The sequence below is a fragment of the Pristiophorus japonicus genome, chromosome 5, assembly GCF_044704955.1.
Source record: "Pristiophorus japonicus isolate sPriJap1 chromosome 5, sPriJap1.hap1, whole genome shotgun sequence".
Classification (NCBI taxonomy): Eukaryota; Metazoa; Chordata; class Chondrichthyes; family Pristiophoridae; genus Pristiophorus; species Pristiophorus japonicus.
Window position 1 is genome coordinate 243965659 of NC_091981.1, and position 16801 is coordinate 243982459.

Sequence of the window (16801 nt, forward strand, 5' to 3'; positions counted from 1 at the left end):
AAGTTGTTGAGGCCAATTCACTAAATATATTCAAAAAGGAGTTCGATGTAGTCCTTACTACTCGGGGGATCAAGGGGTATGGCGAGAAAGCAGGAATGGGGTACTGAAGTTGCATGTTCAGCCATGAACTCATTGAATGGCGGTGCAGGCTCGAAGGGCCGAATGGCCTACTCCTGCACCTATTTTCTGTGTTTCTATGTTTCTATGATGCTCCATGTCGTTATATGGAACATATTGCACTGAGCTCTGCCTCAGTGCGGGGTTTGTGCAGGGGGGGTCAGAAGTCAGGTGGCGAGCCAATAACCTTTGTCCCCGAGCAACTAGCTCTGCCCTTCTGGCAGTTCCTGAAGCTCGCAGATATAACGCTCTCACGTAGGATGAAAACATCATGGATGCTACCGGAATATTTGGTACCCACTGCCATGATCTGCTGCAGATCCTCGCACACCAGCTGCACATTTAGGGAGTGGAACCCTTTCCTGTTGCGGTAAACGTCAGAATCTTGCAAGGGCGCCCTCAAGGCGATGTGGGTACAGTCAATGGCACCCTGTACCCTTGGGAAGCCAGCAATTTTGGAGAACCCCACAGCTCTGTCTCTCATTGCCTGCATGGTCATAGGGAAAGTGATGAACTAGTCTCTTTTGGTATACAGTGCAGCTGTCACCTGGCGATTGCAGCAATGGGTGGCGTGCTGAGAGATCAAGCATATGTCCCCAGTTGAAGATTGAAATGATCCTGTAGCATAGAACGCAAGTGCCGCTGTTACGTTTACTTCTACAGATAGGGCAGTCCTCCCACTTCTTGGCCATACGTCTGCCCTGGTTAGTTGGCAGATCTCAGGAAAGTCAGAATTTCAGGCCATTGTCTTCAAATCTACCAAATGCCTCAAGCTTTAAATACTAATTTTTAGATCCCTCCATGGGTTCACCCCACCCGATCTCTGCACCCTCCTCCAGTCATCTATTATCCCTCACATTTATTTTGCTTTGACTGGCCTCTTTTGCATCAACCACCCATGCAATTGACAGATTTTTGTTGTTCGGTAATGGTATCAAGGAATATGGATCAAAAGAAGGTAAATGGAGTTGAGGTACAGACCAGTCATTATCAGATTAAATGGCAGAATAGGTCGAGGGATTGAATGGCCTATTCTTGTTCCTGGTCTTTCGTCTCCCTGTTTTTCCTGGTCTCCCACCTCAATATTTACCATTCTGTGAAGCCTTTGTGACATCTTTTTGTGCATAAGGAGCATATAGAAACACAAGATGTTACCACTATGTACACTAATACTGAAAATGATACAAGAAGACGCAACTACTGAATTTGCTTTCTCAGTAAACAGGACTTTGTACTTTCAGAATAGAAAAAGACAACTGTAAACAATTGTAGTTCTTCAGAAAAAAGTCTATGGGTAATTCATTAAGTATGGTTTCCAATTAATATTTATGTTGTTCAGTTAATATTCAGTCTTTCTCTCGGAGTGAATCAGTGTCGCAGAAGAAGTTACTTATATGGTAAATGCTGACCAATATTCATTGTATGCTCAGTTCCACATTCTGGTCAGAATCTTCCCAACCCTGCGAGTGCGTGTTTGGAGGCGGGCCTGCTGTGAAAATGGCTTTGATCGACAGCGGATCAGGATCCCGCGCTGAACCCGCCTCCGTGTGAGTTTCTCAACTGTCAGATCTGCATTCGGATAGCAGACTCGACAGCAAGCAGCAGGGCAGGTAATTAACATTATTAAAAAGTACTTAAATGCTAGTTAAGAGGCTTAAAAGCAGGCACTTACAATTTTATCAACCTTTTGACAGCTTTGCCGTCCCTCGGGTTTCACACTAAGTGGAGTTGGATTCTCAATGTCGCTCTAATGTCTTGGCTAGTTGAAAGCTGCAGAAGTGGTATAAAAGCTACCATTTCACAGCTGCTCACTTTCCAATATCAGAAGCCTTCCGGTTTTGGAAGAGATTTTTGAGTTGTATGCACTTTGGAAGTGTTTGCAGTGAACTCTCTATTCACTGACACCTTCTTGGAGCAAACTCTCTCACCATTGACAAGCGCTTCCGTCATCTCAACCTCACCTGCCATCTATATAAGCAGCATCGGTGCCCTTGAAAAAAATCTCACCTTCATCCTTAGAAGCCCACCACCGATCAGCCCCAACACCATCACTACACACACCAGCATCACCAACAACACTAACCTTCTCCGCAATCACCTGATGCTGCAGAGTAACACAGGGCATCAGCACCTGACCACATGATTGCCCAGGAAGCCAGTGATGGCCTCACCATGGCCACATTTACTTCACTTCACGCTGTATACCCTGACTGCCACATGATGCACCAGGTTGGCACCACCCCACACCAGCTCCATAAAGCATCCCTGCAATGTCCAACCCATTCCTTTCATACTCATCACCATTGTGGGGGGAGTGGGGGGGGGGCGGTGGGGGGTGGGGAGGCACCCTTGTGTCTCACTATTCACTACAACTCACTAAGCCACTTCCTAAAGGTGCTCTCAAATCTCCCCAAGAACGCAAAGTCCTGAAAATGAAGATTTCAATGTTTGACAACACATCAACATTAATTACACATGAACATTGCTAAAGGACCCAAGTAGCTACACTTGTGTGCTGTTAGTTGGTATGATTGGACAAGGATGAGGACGAGTACGAGAGGTGCCGAGTGAAATGGGGAACTGACAATGTAGATAAAGAGAGAGAGAGAGGGATGCGTGGAGGTGCAAGGTAAGTTGGTGTAAGGATGTGCAGGGGTAAAGTAGGGAAGGCAGAGTGATGGGGATATGATGAATTGCACAGCACAATAGGATGAGGTTGAGTGTGACTTTGCAGTAATATTTCGTGATCTACTGAGATCATTTGTACCACAGCAGCCACTCCTCCAGACGACATCTCTGCTTGTGCACTCATGTGCAATGTGCAACCAGGCTGCTTTGATCTCCTGGGGATATCTCTTCCGTCCTCCCTGCGTGCTGTGACTCCCTCCATAAGCATCTGGAGGGAGTTATGGGAGAGCCTGGGTGCAGCCATGCACCTTTGTGCAGGGTTTGTCAGTGTTTGCAGTAGCTCAGTGTTGTGAAAGACAGAAGAACTGTCAAAAATAAGTTGGGAACGGTCCCTTTAAGGAAACCAACTGATGACTCATCAACAGACTCGCTTCCAGTTAATTGACCGGGAAACCTGCAGGGTGGGCTTATTAAGCCCCAGCCATGGAAAATTGTTGTTAGAGGGCGGGCTGCAGCTGGGAGAGCGTTCCCCACACACTACCACTCACACTCAACTCGCACCTGTTGGCGAAATGGTGGCCTCCTAGTAGGATGTCATGCTCAAAGTGAGCATGACCAGAGATAGGGCTACAGCACTATATCACCAGTTCTCAGCGTGTAGGATCAATGAATTTATTCTTCTAACATGAACTAAAAAGTATTTAATTATTTTAACTTGAGGGCTATAATCAAGACTTGAGAGCACATAGATACAGATGCATTTTCCAGCTCCTACATATACCAAATAAAAGGAATACGTCTTCGCATTTGACAAGCAGCTGAACTTATCACTCACTTTACTAAAGATACAATCCAATTCTACCTAAAATATGAATTTTTAAACGATGCAAAATAAACACTTCAATAATGTCCATTAAGTGAGCAGCAATTTTTTCAACTGCCATTGAGAGAACCCAAAGAGCTGAATGTAGTAACTGCAAGACTGAAAAAACATTTTTTTTAAAGTTTTGTTTAATAAAAAATAAATTACTAGTACTGACTGGCATCTCAGTTAGCTATGGATTTTAGACTGCAACAAGTGCTGCAGAAGAAGTTATTTTAAGTGGTGGAAATTACACCAACATTTTTTTTGACCAATTGTTTCCTCTTAATGCTGAAGGTGCTGATTCATGCTGGGATATGGATTCACAGATGGTTTCACAGATACCTCTATGAAGTGATTAGTCTTTGTATGAACCAAACAATGAATATAATAATATACTGCTCCACCTAATGGACTACTGTGGTAATGCAACTGCTGCTGTAAATACAATATGACACATGATATAATGGAGCCATCTTATATGTGTGTGCTTTAGTGATGTCTTAAGACATCACTTTGGCGACATAGGATAGGATTTCTGGATACCCTCGCTAAAATCTTTGTTGGCGAATGATCCAGCCAACCAACAGAGTGACTTTGAGAGGGTCTTTGTTTTGCAGCACAAATAAAAATCCAAGATAAATTACAAGCACACTTGGCTGAACTGAAGAGTCCAGATGGCCGCAATGGGAGCAATAAAGCGGTTGGGTGAGTTCCATCGTGACCGAGAGATGTTCGGAGCATATGTGGAGCGGCTAGACATGTTTCTCACTGCAAATATTATTGTCGAAGTCCCCAATGATGAAAACTGTAACCAGGTGGATTTAAAAAGAAAACGGGCTATTTTCTTAACTGAAACAGGCTTTGAAGTGTATGAAACCCTGAAAAATGTGCTTGTTCCCGTCAAGCCAAAGGACATGCCACTGACAGAGTTAGAACAGCACTACAGCCCTGAGCTCCTGGAAATTGCTGAAAGTTATCGTTTTGGAATACGAGATAAATTCATTGACAAGGGTATCAGTGAGTACAGTGCAGCATTAAAAAAGCTATCCATTCACTGACATTTCGGAAACTTTCAGAACCGAGCATTGCGTGACTGCTTTGTTTCTGGGATAAAAATTAAGCAATCAGAAGAAATATGTTGAAAACCCATAACTTGACATTTGATTTAACTTATCAGGCAGCCATGTCGATGCATATGGCCGACCAATATTCCCGAGAATTTCACATCATTTCCAGTCGTCAGACAACCGAGGTGAATCGCCTGCAGGTTAAAAGTAAAAGGCAATTGAGCCCCCAAGGCCTCAGCAACTGGCCAGAGTAACAGTAAATTGAAGTCGCACTATCGATGCCTGGGGCAACACATTGCTCAAAGTTGTCCATATGTGAAGGCAGTGTGTTTCTTCTGCAAGAAAACTGGGCATCTTGCAAAGGTCAATTTGGTAAAACAGCTCAATTGTGGTCAGTGCTATTTGCTGTTGGTTTCTTCTTCAGATATACCAGCTGTCCCCTTGTGGTTGTTAGTTAAACCTGATCCAAGACCATACAAATGTCCATAGTATTTTATGTCGTCAATGTTGTCTTCAAAAAATAACTGAAGAGTAAACCGACGTTCAATGCGACAAGTAGAAATCACCAGACACTACATAGCATTGAAGAGAAGCAACAGAATGAGGAGGTTCTGGAGATACACATCATCAAGAGCTCAAAGGTATCGCACAACGATTCACGAAGTATCGTCATCCAAGTAGACATTGCAGGAACTAGGATACCCATGGAAATCGACTTTGATGCATCCGTGAGCGTAGTACAGGAATCGCTATATCTCGACAAGTTGAATGATGTTCCACTGGAGAAGTCGAAGATAGAACTGCGAGGCTACTCGGGAGAGAAAATTCCTGTAGTAGGATGTATAACCTTACCGGTGAAATACAAGGATCAGTTTCAGAGCTTGCCTCTCTTAGCAGTGTCAGGAGACAAGCTTGCCTTGATAGATAGAAATTGGTTGGGATCACTGAAGCTGGATTGGAATGAGATTTTTCGTGTTGAAACGAGATTTGCATCAAAAGATGACGTCATCAAACAGTATCCAAGGTGGTCCGCAAAACAGGCAGTCCGATCCAAGGTTTCAACGTGCGCGTCAGGGTACAGAAGGACGCTATACCAGTTTACTGCATGCCACATCCCATACCATACGCACTCCAGGAGAAAGTTGAGCAAGAAGTCAAAAGGCTAGAAACTGAGAACATAGGGCCCAAATTTCCCCAACCCCTTTTTTCGGCGCACTCTCCCGAGATGTGCCGACTTTATGCGCTGGAAACGTGTCGAAAAACTTACTCACGATTCTGGCCGCTCTGCTGTGTGTCCTGGCACTGCGCTCCTCGTGGAGTGGGGGGCGGAGCTGCAGCCCTGCGCCAAAAACGGTGCCGGCAGCTGCGCACATGTGCAGTAGAGCGGTCGCGCATGCGCGGTAGCTCCTTCCCATGATTGTGATTATGATGCCTGCAGAACGCGTCCCGCCCCTATCCCAGGCCGAATGGCCTGCTGCACAGGCCGGCCGCTGAGGGCTGCAAGAAACAGGTTGGTGCGACTGAGTTTTGATTGGGGCGAGAGAAAGGGGGAGAGGTTGGTCATCTTTGGCTACAGTAGTGGTTTGGACCGAGGATAGCTTGTCGGGTAGTGACATCGCTTGCCATGCTGGGCTGGCTTTGCGTTCGTCTGGTTGGGTGGCGGTTTGCCAAAGAGTCTCTGCAGTGCCGTGTGTTGCGCTGAACCTCGGTGTCATTCCACACGTGGCCCGCCTGGCTCTAGTATACTTGCCAACCACTGAGCGTGCATCCAAGTCAGTCCCCATACATCTCACCGCCGTCGCTGCTGCCTGCTTTTATCCTCCAACACTGCGCTGCCCAACCACTGCTTCTGGCATTTCTATCTCTCTCTCTCGCTCCGATGTCGCCTTCCCTCTGGCACTCTCTCTTTCTCTCTCTCTGAATCGGGACTCCAGAATGGTGTGAGGCGAGTCCGGGCTCCAGCGCACTCGTGCACCCATCCCCCATCTGTCCGCCTGTACTAGCCCGCCCGGGTTGGTCTTGAGGATAGCGGTGTGCGTGTTGTTGTGCTGGAGATGCCGGCCGGTGGTGACAAAATACCTTTCTGCCTATGACCTACGAACCCAGGGCTGAACTCGGGCGTGTCGGCCGATCTCCTTTCGGGACTAAATGGAGTCGTCTGTGGTCACTCACGCAAGGGAGCCGAAGCCCCATGCCTCTGCCAGGTTTCGGGTTGCCATTTTTAAAGCCCGACCAAAAACCCAAAAAATGGGCAAAAAGGGAAAAAATTCCTGCCCGAAAAGGATTGAAAGTCAGTGGGGTGGCAGCCGCGTTCTCACTCCCCTATCCCAGGCCAAAGGGACTCCCGCACGGCCAGCCGCTGCCGAGTTTAGTTGAAGGTAGGATTTACTTCAGTTCTTTATTTGTTAATTTAATTATTTACTTCAGTTCTTTATTTTTTTATTGAATGCTTATTACTTTTTGTGCTTTGTTTGGTGCTTGGTGGTGCTTTAAATGTGGTTACTTGCCCCGATTCCTTAACTCTAGGTAAGGTTTTTCTGTGCAGACAGAAGTGGCATCATATGCTGGCCTAAGTTAGTTTGGAGCAACTATTTGCTGGCCAAACACCTAAAACAGGCGTAAGTGGCTGGGAACGCCCCCTTTTGAAAAAAAAAACTGAACTTAAAAAAAAACTAACTAACTCACTTACACTGACGCAATTTAAATGGCCAGAATTGCAACTAAAAAGATACTCCAGAAAAATCGAGTTGCTCCAAAAAAAACAGCAATTCCTGGGGAAATTTGGGCCCATTATTTCTAAGCTAGATCCAAGAAATTGGGCTAAACCCATTGTTGTTGCACCTAAGTCAGATGTTTAAGGCAAGGTTGTGTGGTGATTATAAAGTAACCGTAAACCAGGTTTTAGACCCAAAACGTTGCCAAATGTAAGAAATTGGTTCACAATGCTGACAGGTGGTCAGATCTTCTCCAAGTTAGATCTCACAAATGCCTACATACAACTTGAAATAGATGAGGAGTCCAAGTCATGCTTGACTATAAATACTCATCTAGGCCTATATCAATTTAATAGGCTACCATTTGCAGTGCCTTCCACCCCTGCCATATTCCAAGAGGTGATGAACCAGATTTTCAAAGGCCTTGAATGAGTAGTACGTTATTTAGATGACATACTCATTTCAGTACCAAACAGGCAAATCCATAATAACGTGTTGAATAAAATGCTCAAACTGCTAGAGAAACAGAGAGTACAAGTGACTGCTCATAAATGTGAGTTATTTCAAAACTCAGTGGAGTATTCAGGGCACAGAGTAGACAAAGTTGGTTTACATCCAACCAAGGGAAAGCTGGATGCAATCAGAAATACACCCACTCCCAAGAATGTCACTGGACTTCAATCATTTTTGGGTCTATTGAACTATTATGGGAAGTTCCTACCAAATTTGGCTACAGTGTTACATCCACTGAATGAGCTATTGAAAAAACAGGTCCATTGGAAATGGTCAGAAAAATGCAACGTAGCATTCAAAGAGTGTAAAAGCCAGTTGGTAGAGAGTATCATGTTAGTTCACTGTGACATATCTAAGGAGATCAAGCTAGCATGTGACGCCTCTCCGTATGTAATTGGGGCAGTGATCTCTCATGTACTACATAATGGGGAGGAGAGACCAATTGCTTTTGCTTCATGCACTCAGTGCCAGTGAGTATAATAGGTGCAAAATGAGAGAGAAGTTTTGGCATTAATTTTCAGGGCCAAGAAGTTCCACAAATACTTGCATGGTTGTACATTTACCATCGTTACTGACCATAAGCCCCTGACAGCAATCCTCCATCCAAAGTCCCCAGTTCCAACCTTAGCTGCAGTCCAAATGCATAGATGGACTTGATTTTGTCAGCATATGCGTATGACATTGAGTAGATGATCAGCTGATCACAGTAATGCTGATGCGATGTCCAGGTTGCAATCCCCATCACAAGTTACACCCAATAGGGAAGAAGTGTTCTATTTTTCATACATTCATGAACTGCCAGTCACAGCTGAGGAGATTGGTAGAGCAACCAAACAGTTATATCAAAGGTGTATGATTTCATAGGAAATGACTGGCCAAACCAGGTATCAGAGAAAGATATTCATCCATACTTTGTTCATAGGAATGAATTATCAATGGGATAAAGATTGTATCATGTGGGGTGCAAGAGTAGTTATTCCAAATAAATTCAGGTCCAAATTGTTCGGAGATCTTCATGACCAGCACCTGGGAATGTGCTTGACCAAGAGTTTTGCATTCAGTTACATATGGTGGCCAGATCTAGATAAAAATATAGAATACATCCTTAGTCAGTGTACAACATGTCAGTCAATCGGTAAGCAGGAAATTACCATCAGTACCATTACAGCCTTGGAAATGGCCTCCTAGGGTGTGGCAAAAGTTACATGTAGATTTTGCTGAGCTAGTAGGACAACAATTGTTCATTCTGATTAATAGCCATTCGAAGTGGGTAGAGGTGTTTCCGATGCGGAAAATAATAAGTAAAACACTAGACAATTTGCGAAGATTGTTTTCTTCATATCGTCTCCCAGAAGAAATTGTGTCTTATAATGGGTCATCATTTTGTTCAGAAGAATTTGCACAGTTCATGAGCAGAAATGATGTGAAACATACCAAAGTTCCACTATACCACCCTTCTTCAAATGGTGCAGCAGAGTGCACAATACAAATTGTAAAACGTGCCCTCATCAAGCAAATGTTGGATCCAAATCCAAAAGAAATGGCAGTTGTCGTTGGGACCACAAACTAGCAAATTTTCTAATTACTTATCATAATACTCATCATACAACTACTGGTAAAACACCAGTAGAGTTGTTTCTCAAATGACAGCCACAAACCAGGTTCTCGTTACTATAACCAAACTTAGCACAGTCAGTAGAAGAGAAACAATTAAGACAGAAAGAGAATCATGATAGAGGTAGAGTAAGAGAGAGAAGTGTGAAATTGAATCAGAAGGTCAGAGTGAAGAACCATCACCATAAATAAGCCACACCCTGAAGTTTCTCTGGAATGTGTAAATGGAACTGCCCAGCCCAAGTTCTGATTGACTTTGCAAATTGTAATTTGATCCATTCTATCTTCAAAAGCCAGAGACAACAGATCTTGAACAACCAAGCAAAAGCCACCAAGTTCCAGCCGAAGTCCCTTACCTCATCCAGCCGACGTCCCTTACCCCAGCGCAAGTGCTGCCTCACTCAGCCAAAGTCCCATACCCCAGCGCAAGTGCATTCCTTCCCCAGCCAAAGTCCATTACCCACTCCTCAAAGATGGGACATCGGGTGTGGGTCATGGATTGTGAACGGGTTTATTGGATATGAAGTGAATAGTGAGTGCCATGATTCTGGATTTCATCCACTCCAACGTTGTCCCTGGCCGCACCGAGTTTTCCAATAAACGTGATCAGTCTTCCCAGAGTTCCCTTTCTCCCTTCTATCTTTCCTCCCCCCGCCATGTGTCTCTCTTTCTTACCCCCTCTCTCAGGCCCAGTGGCTGGCTCAGACAACCTGGTCAAATACGAGACCCCACATCCTTTTCAGGGCCCCACTTCCAGTTTCAGGCGGAAGGTGTCAGGGGCAAGGTGCGGAGGATGCAGGCACAAAAGGAAGAGAAAAGTGTTAGTACAAATAGTCACTCCGAACATTTATATCATCAATTCCAGATGTAAATAATTGCCTGTCACAATACAAATGCAAAGCTCCTCTAGTAGATGGCATGATGGCATATCACAAGGTAGCCAGTTCTAGTTTTCATTTTATCCTGCCTGCAATTTCTCTCTCAATTATCCAATTGATGTTCACTGCCTGTTCCCTCCTTATGCCAGACTTAAGCAGCTCAAGGGGCTGAAATTGCTCTCCTCTTTAAGGTACATTACGAATGGGGCGATAAGGCCTTTCCGACTGGGGGCAGGCGGATGGTCTGACTCATCCAAAATTGCCCCTGGGGGCGGTGGAAACGGATTTCCGTCCCGCCCGCTTGCCTGCCCTGCTCGGCACTCGCCATCCCCTTTTCGCCCTGTGAGGGAAATTGCTCCGCGTGAGCGGAGCCGCCTCCGCTCGGTGCCCCCAACAGCTTTTTCCAGCGGGAAGCTGCCAGTGGCTGGGCAGCGTGTCTGCCCTTAAAGGGGAGGGCGCACCGTGGCAGCTGCCATTTTATTTTAGTTATTTGCTGACTGTGAAGTCAGCCCGGGCTTTGACCGGGTCGCCAACAAGCAGCCCAGCACCCCCTATTGGGTACCGGGCCTCTGGCCCATGCGAAGCCCTCCCTGGTGGCCCAGTGGGCACCACTAAAGTAGCTGCAGAGCTCAATGAAGGAGAGGGACGTTGCTACACGTCAGCGCAGCACGGCACGACCGCGTCATGCTGATATCATCAGCGTCGCGTTGATGACACTGCCTTCCGCCACGCTCCCGACGCACTTCCGCCCCTCAGACACCCAATGTTCTTAAAAAGTTAGAGGCCAATTTCCCTCTATTCTCCGCCCCATGGATTCGGGCAGCGAATATTCATTTAATTCGAATTATCCGCCCCGTTTGGGGTGAAGGGCAATTTCTAGCACTATAGTACATTGAGATGCCATCCTTTGGATTAGACATTAAACCAAGGTCTCATCTACCTGTTCTAGTGCCTCAGGCAGGCATTAAAGATTTTGTGACACTAGTTGAACAAAAGCAGAAATCTCCCAAATCAATCACACCAAAAAGATTAACTGATCATTTATCTTATCTATGTGTGCAAAATGTCTGCTATGTGTAATAACAATCACTGCACTCCAAAGCGATTAATTGCATGGGAAGTGCTCGAGATGTCTGATAGACATGGTAAGATCCTATGTAAATATAACTCTCTCAGTACTCCCATGATGTCATCAGCACAAGATGTTTAAATAAGAATATTAAAGAAAATGAAAATAAAAGGATGTTAATGTTAATTACAATTATTTGTAAATTAATTTTAAAAGAATCTCCTAATGCAGAGATTGTCTTTCTAACACTAAATAGGAAGTTCTGGCCCAAGATATTATGGCCTAGAAATTCGATAAGGCTGCGTCTGCTTTACAGGCAAAAAATGGGTGCCATGGCACTGTTCCTAGAGGTGCTGCAAGCTATGAGACAAACTACAAAGGATGAATATGTTGGTTGAGAGAACCTCAGATGAAGATTGTAGAATCCTCCATACTAGTCCCCATATGCTGAAAGCTTCTAGACACATTCCCAGTTACTCTATGCTAAGTTGCCAGGGCGCCCACCCCACCATATTGGTATACGCATCAAAAGAGGTGTTCAGAGACTGTACATGAAGCAAGTATTAAGCACTTTACATATGGAAATAAGGGGCCAAATGCTGGTTGGATGCCCTCTTCACCAAATGGGTTTGTCCTGAACACAGCTGGTGCCAGGCCAGCTGCGTTCATGAAAACCAGGTCTACATGGAGCCTAACCAGCAGTTCTTAAAGAGAACATTGCGGGTCGTCACGGCTGTGCCCCTCTCCTATCGCTGCCCCGCTCCTCCTCCCCCCAACTGCAGTTTCTCTCCTCGCACCCCCCCACCCACCTCCTGATTGCTACCACAGCGACACCTCGCCCTCCCCCCCGCCCCAAATCAACCCCCTCCCTCCCAAAAGCTTAAACGCCCACTTCCAAAACCTACCCCAGGGCCACTGCTGGCAATGCAACGGACCAAAAATTCAAGTGGTTTTCACTGGTGAGCTGCCTAGGGACACCCAAGCAGGCGTCTACAGTTCACTGGTCTGATGTAAATGAGGCCTGAGGCCCAATATCCAGTATAGGCTGGCGCAAACTCATTTCTAGGCCAGTATTTTTTTCTGGGTAAATGGGAGGGGTTCCTGGTGGTCACGGAAGGTGTTACCAGGCTAATGGCAACCTTTCACTACTTTCATTAATTAGGAAGCTAAATTTCCTGTGTACGCATTTAAAATGTACAGCTCTTAGTGCACCAATATATCCGTACAATCATCAACAGGCCACCTCAAGCACAGCACATTATTTGCCATTAGAAATTTAAAAATATTGTATTAGCAAAGGTTTGCAGCAATAAAAGACTTGCATTTATATAGTGCCTTTCACGACCACTGGACGTCTCAAAGCGCTTTACAGCCAATGAATTACTTTTGGAGCGTAGTTACAGTTGTAATGTAGGAAACGCGGCAGCCAATTTGCGCACAGCAAACTCCCACAAACAGTATTGTACTAATGACCAAATAATCTGTTTTTGTTATGTTGATTGAGGGATAAATATTGGCCAGGACACCAGGGATAACTCCCCTGCTCTGCTTTGAAATAATGCCATGGGATATTTTACGCCCACCTGAGAGGCCATCCGAAAGACTGCACCTCTGACAGTGCAGTGCTCCCTCAGCACTGGAGTGTCAGCCTATAAATGGAAAATAAACTTTTCATCAGCAAAGGAAATACTGTACAACAGAAAATTCTAGAAATGCACAACGTAATAGTCAGCATTTAAAAGAGAATGGTCCCTTAACATTTGAGCTGAGACTGTTCAGATGAAGGGTTTCACCCAAACATTAACATTTCTTTCTCTTTGATATTAATGGGCTTGCTGCATATATCCAGCATTTGCTGTTTTTATTTGAGATTATCAGCATTTACTTTTATCCAAATTTAACGGATGTCTTCTTTGCCAATAAAATGTCATATTATTAAAGTGACAAGTTGGTTTTCAAGTATGTAGGGGTTACAAACACAAGGTTGAAATGTGGATGGTTCCACCATACCCATTTTTTTTTATAGGAATGCAGATATATCAAGAGGAAATTTATTATCAAATTTGGTGAAATTCCAAAAATGAGTTAGTTATGAGCTGACACTGTTTTTGTTGATATAGAACATTCTGACAGATTTCTAAGATACAGTTCTGTCTCATGAGGCAACAGCATTTATGAGTACCTGGTAAGTGTTATTTAGGTGACAAATAAGTGTCCACGGACAGTCAGATTGGCAGTATAACAAAACTGAGAAGTAGAGGGAAGATTGAAATTAAATTCTGAATTAAATTATTGGCCATGGAGACTACTTTGAAGCACATTATAGCATTTCAAATAATATGTACTCATTTTGGACAATTAAAGAGTGATCAGCATGTGGAAAGAATTTCCAGGTAGAGTAATGAAAGTCAATGCTCAATCATTTAAGAAACAATTAGATGGTGAAATGAGGAAACTGTAGCATCTTTCTGGATGGATGAACTAACAAGGACTGAATGGTCTTCTTTATCTGGTTTGATGCATGAGCTGATCTCAAGTCAGTTGAGAAGTGGATCTGCTGCAATATGTCTTAATATTGCTGGGCTAGGAAGAGGATAATTGTCCATGGTTCAAATCATTATCCAGTGATTGCTGCTGGAAACACATATCTGGAAATTGGGTAAGGCTCAGCCCTGAGGGTGTGAAATGACAAAAAAAAATATTGTTTGTCTATGCTCAGTATGAAGAATTGCCACCCAAGTGAGGCAAAAGAGAGCCAGTTCTGTCCACAGAAACCTATCCCAACATAGTTGGTGTCGTCAAGGGAAGAGGAAAAAGGGCAAAAAATGAGAGGGCAGAAAGTAAAGGAACATCAACAGTTCATATCATAATGATCCTCAATTATGCCTTCAACCATGAACTATTAGTTAGTCAAATTGTGGTATTATTTTACTAGTTAATTTATATTCTGGAGAGGGGAAAAAGTTAAAACTGAATAGCACCACATCAATTTAAATCTCAAATTTTAAAAGTCTTATTTTATCCAGACACATTTGAAACAACAAAAAGATAAAACTAATAAGGTCACATATTGCGCTAATTATAATTTCATCCTGCCCCAACAATGCAAAATCAAGTTTTCACTTGAAAGGGTGAGAGGATTCTATAAAATAGAATGGGATGGGATGCCAATCCCACTTGATTGGCACCCCATCCACCAGCATAAAAATTCACTCTCTCTACCACCATGGCACACCATGGCTGCAGTGTGTACCATCTACTAGATGCACTGCAGCAACTTGCCAAGGCTTCTTTGACAACAGCTCCCAAACCCACGACCTCTACCACCTCGAAGGACAAGGGCAGCAGGCATATGGGAACACCATCACCTGCAAGTTCCCCTCCAAGTCACACACTATCACCGAACCTTCATAGTCGCTGGGTCAAAATCCTGGAACTCCCTCCCCAACAGCGTTGCGGGAGTACCTTCACCATATGGACTGCACTGGTTCAAGAAGGTGGCACACCAGCACTTTCTCAAAGGCAGTTAGGGATGGGCAATAAATGCTGGCCTTGCCAATGATGCCCACATCCCATGAATGAATATTAAAAAAAAGCAACTTTGTTAGCCAGTTTAAAATATATAGTATTACTTTGCAAAGCAATGCAATTCAGTTTTCCCATGGGGATTCCTTTCATTTTGCTATTATACTTAGCTTTCAAGAGGCATTGGTGGTTTCATCTAGAGAAAAACAGCCTCATATTAACTAGTTGTTACAGCTGAGGGGACAAACCATTCTGCAAAAATCAACCTCTTAACATGTTACCGTAAGCATGATAATCCAAGTTAGAGGACAGTGTAGATCATGTCAATTAATATTGCATGTGTGAAAGAAAACCATTGGTGGTGTGATTGTCCACTTTGATTATCAGAAAATTTAGTTCAAACTTTTGTGAATTTTATTATTTGGAATCTGGCCAATAAGTGATAATTGAATACTGTGATTTCATTGCTGTGATTAGATTTCAATATGTTATACATAATGAGATAATGGAATCTTGGCCTTTATTGCAAAGGGGATGGAGTATAAAAATAGGGAAGTCTTGCTACAATTATACAGGGTATGGGTGAGGCCACACCTGGAATACTGCGTGCAGTTTTGGTTTCCATATTTACGAAAGGATATACTTGCTTTGGAGGCAGTTCAGAGAAGGTTCACTAGTTTGATTCCGGAGATGAGGAGGCTGACTTATGAGGAAAGGTTGAGTAGGTTGGGCCTCTACTCATTGGAATTCAGAAGAATGAGAGGTGATCTTATCGAAACGTATAAGATTATGAGGGGGCTTGACAAAGTGGATGGAGAGAGGATGTTTCCACTGATGGGGGAAGACTAGAACTAGAGGGCATGATCTTAGAATAAGGGGCCGCCCATTTAAAACTGAGATGAGGAGAAATTTCTTCTCTCAGAGGGTTGTAAATCAGTGGAATTCACTGCCTCAGAGAGTTGTGGAAGCTGGGACATTGAATACATTTAAGACAGAAATAGACAGTTTCTTAAACAATAAAGAGATAAGGTATTATGGGGAGCGGACGGGGAAGTGGAGCCGAGTCCATGATCAGATCAGCCATGATCTTATTGAATGGCGGAGCAGGCTCGAGGGGCCACACTGCTGTTCCTATTTCTTATGTTCTTATGAGATTTGATTACAGCTTATTTCTTTTAGACTCAGTTTTCCACTGACAACTAAATAAACAAATAGAAAATGATCACTCGTACATGAAAAGCATATCCATGTTGCTACATTTACATATTTTTAGAAAATAAGTAATGCAATTTCAACAGTCTTTTACTCGGTATACTTCTTAGTCAATAATTATGTATGTGCTGAGGATTGCAAGTTATGTAGACAGCAGTATCAATGGGATTCCTGGGATGGCAGGACTGTCATATGAAGAGGGATTGGGTCGACTAGGCCTGTATTCACTAGAGTTTAGAAGAATGAGAGGGGATCTCATTGAAATGTATAAAATTCTGATGGGGTTAGACAGACTGGATGCGGGGAGGATGTTTCCCCTGGCTGGGAAGTCTAGAACAAGGGGTCACAGTCTCAGGATACGAGGTAGGAAATTTAGGACCAAGATGAGGAGACATTTTTATCGCAGAGGGTGGTGAACCTGTGGAATTCTCTACCACAGTAAGCTGTGAAGGCCAAGTGACTGAATATATTTAAGAAGGAGATATAGATTTCTAGACACAAAAGGATATGGGGAAAAAGCAGGAATATGGTGTTGCGATATAGGATGAGCCATGATCATATTGAATGGCGGTGCAGGCTCGAAGGGCCGAATGGCCTAC

General features: G+C 43.9%; 1 protein-coding gene across 5 annotated transcripts in view; it reads right to left on the bottom strand.

Moving 5' to 3' along the window:
* odad2 (outer dynein arm docking complex subunit 2) overlaps positions 1 to 16801 on the bottom strand; it is a 671461-nt gene that overhangs the window by 541745 nt on the left and 112915 nt on the right. The window lies entirely within an intron of this gene.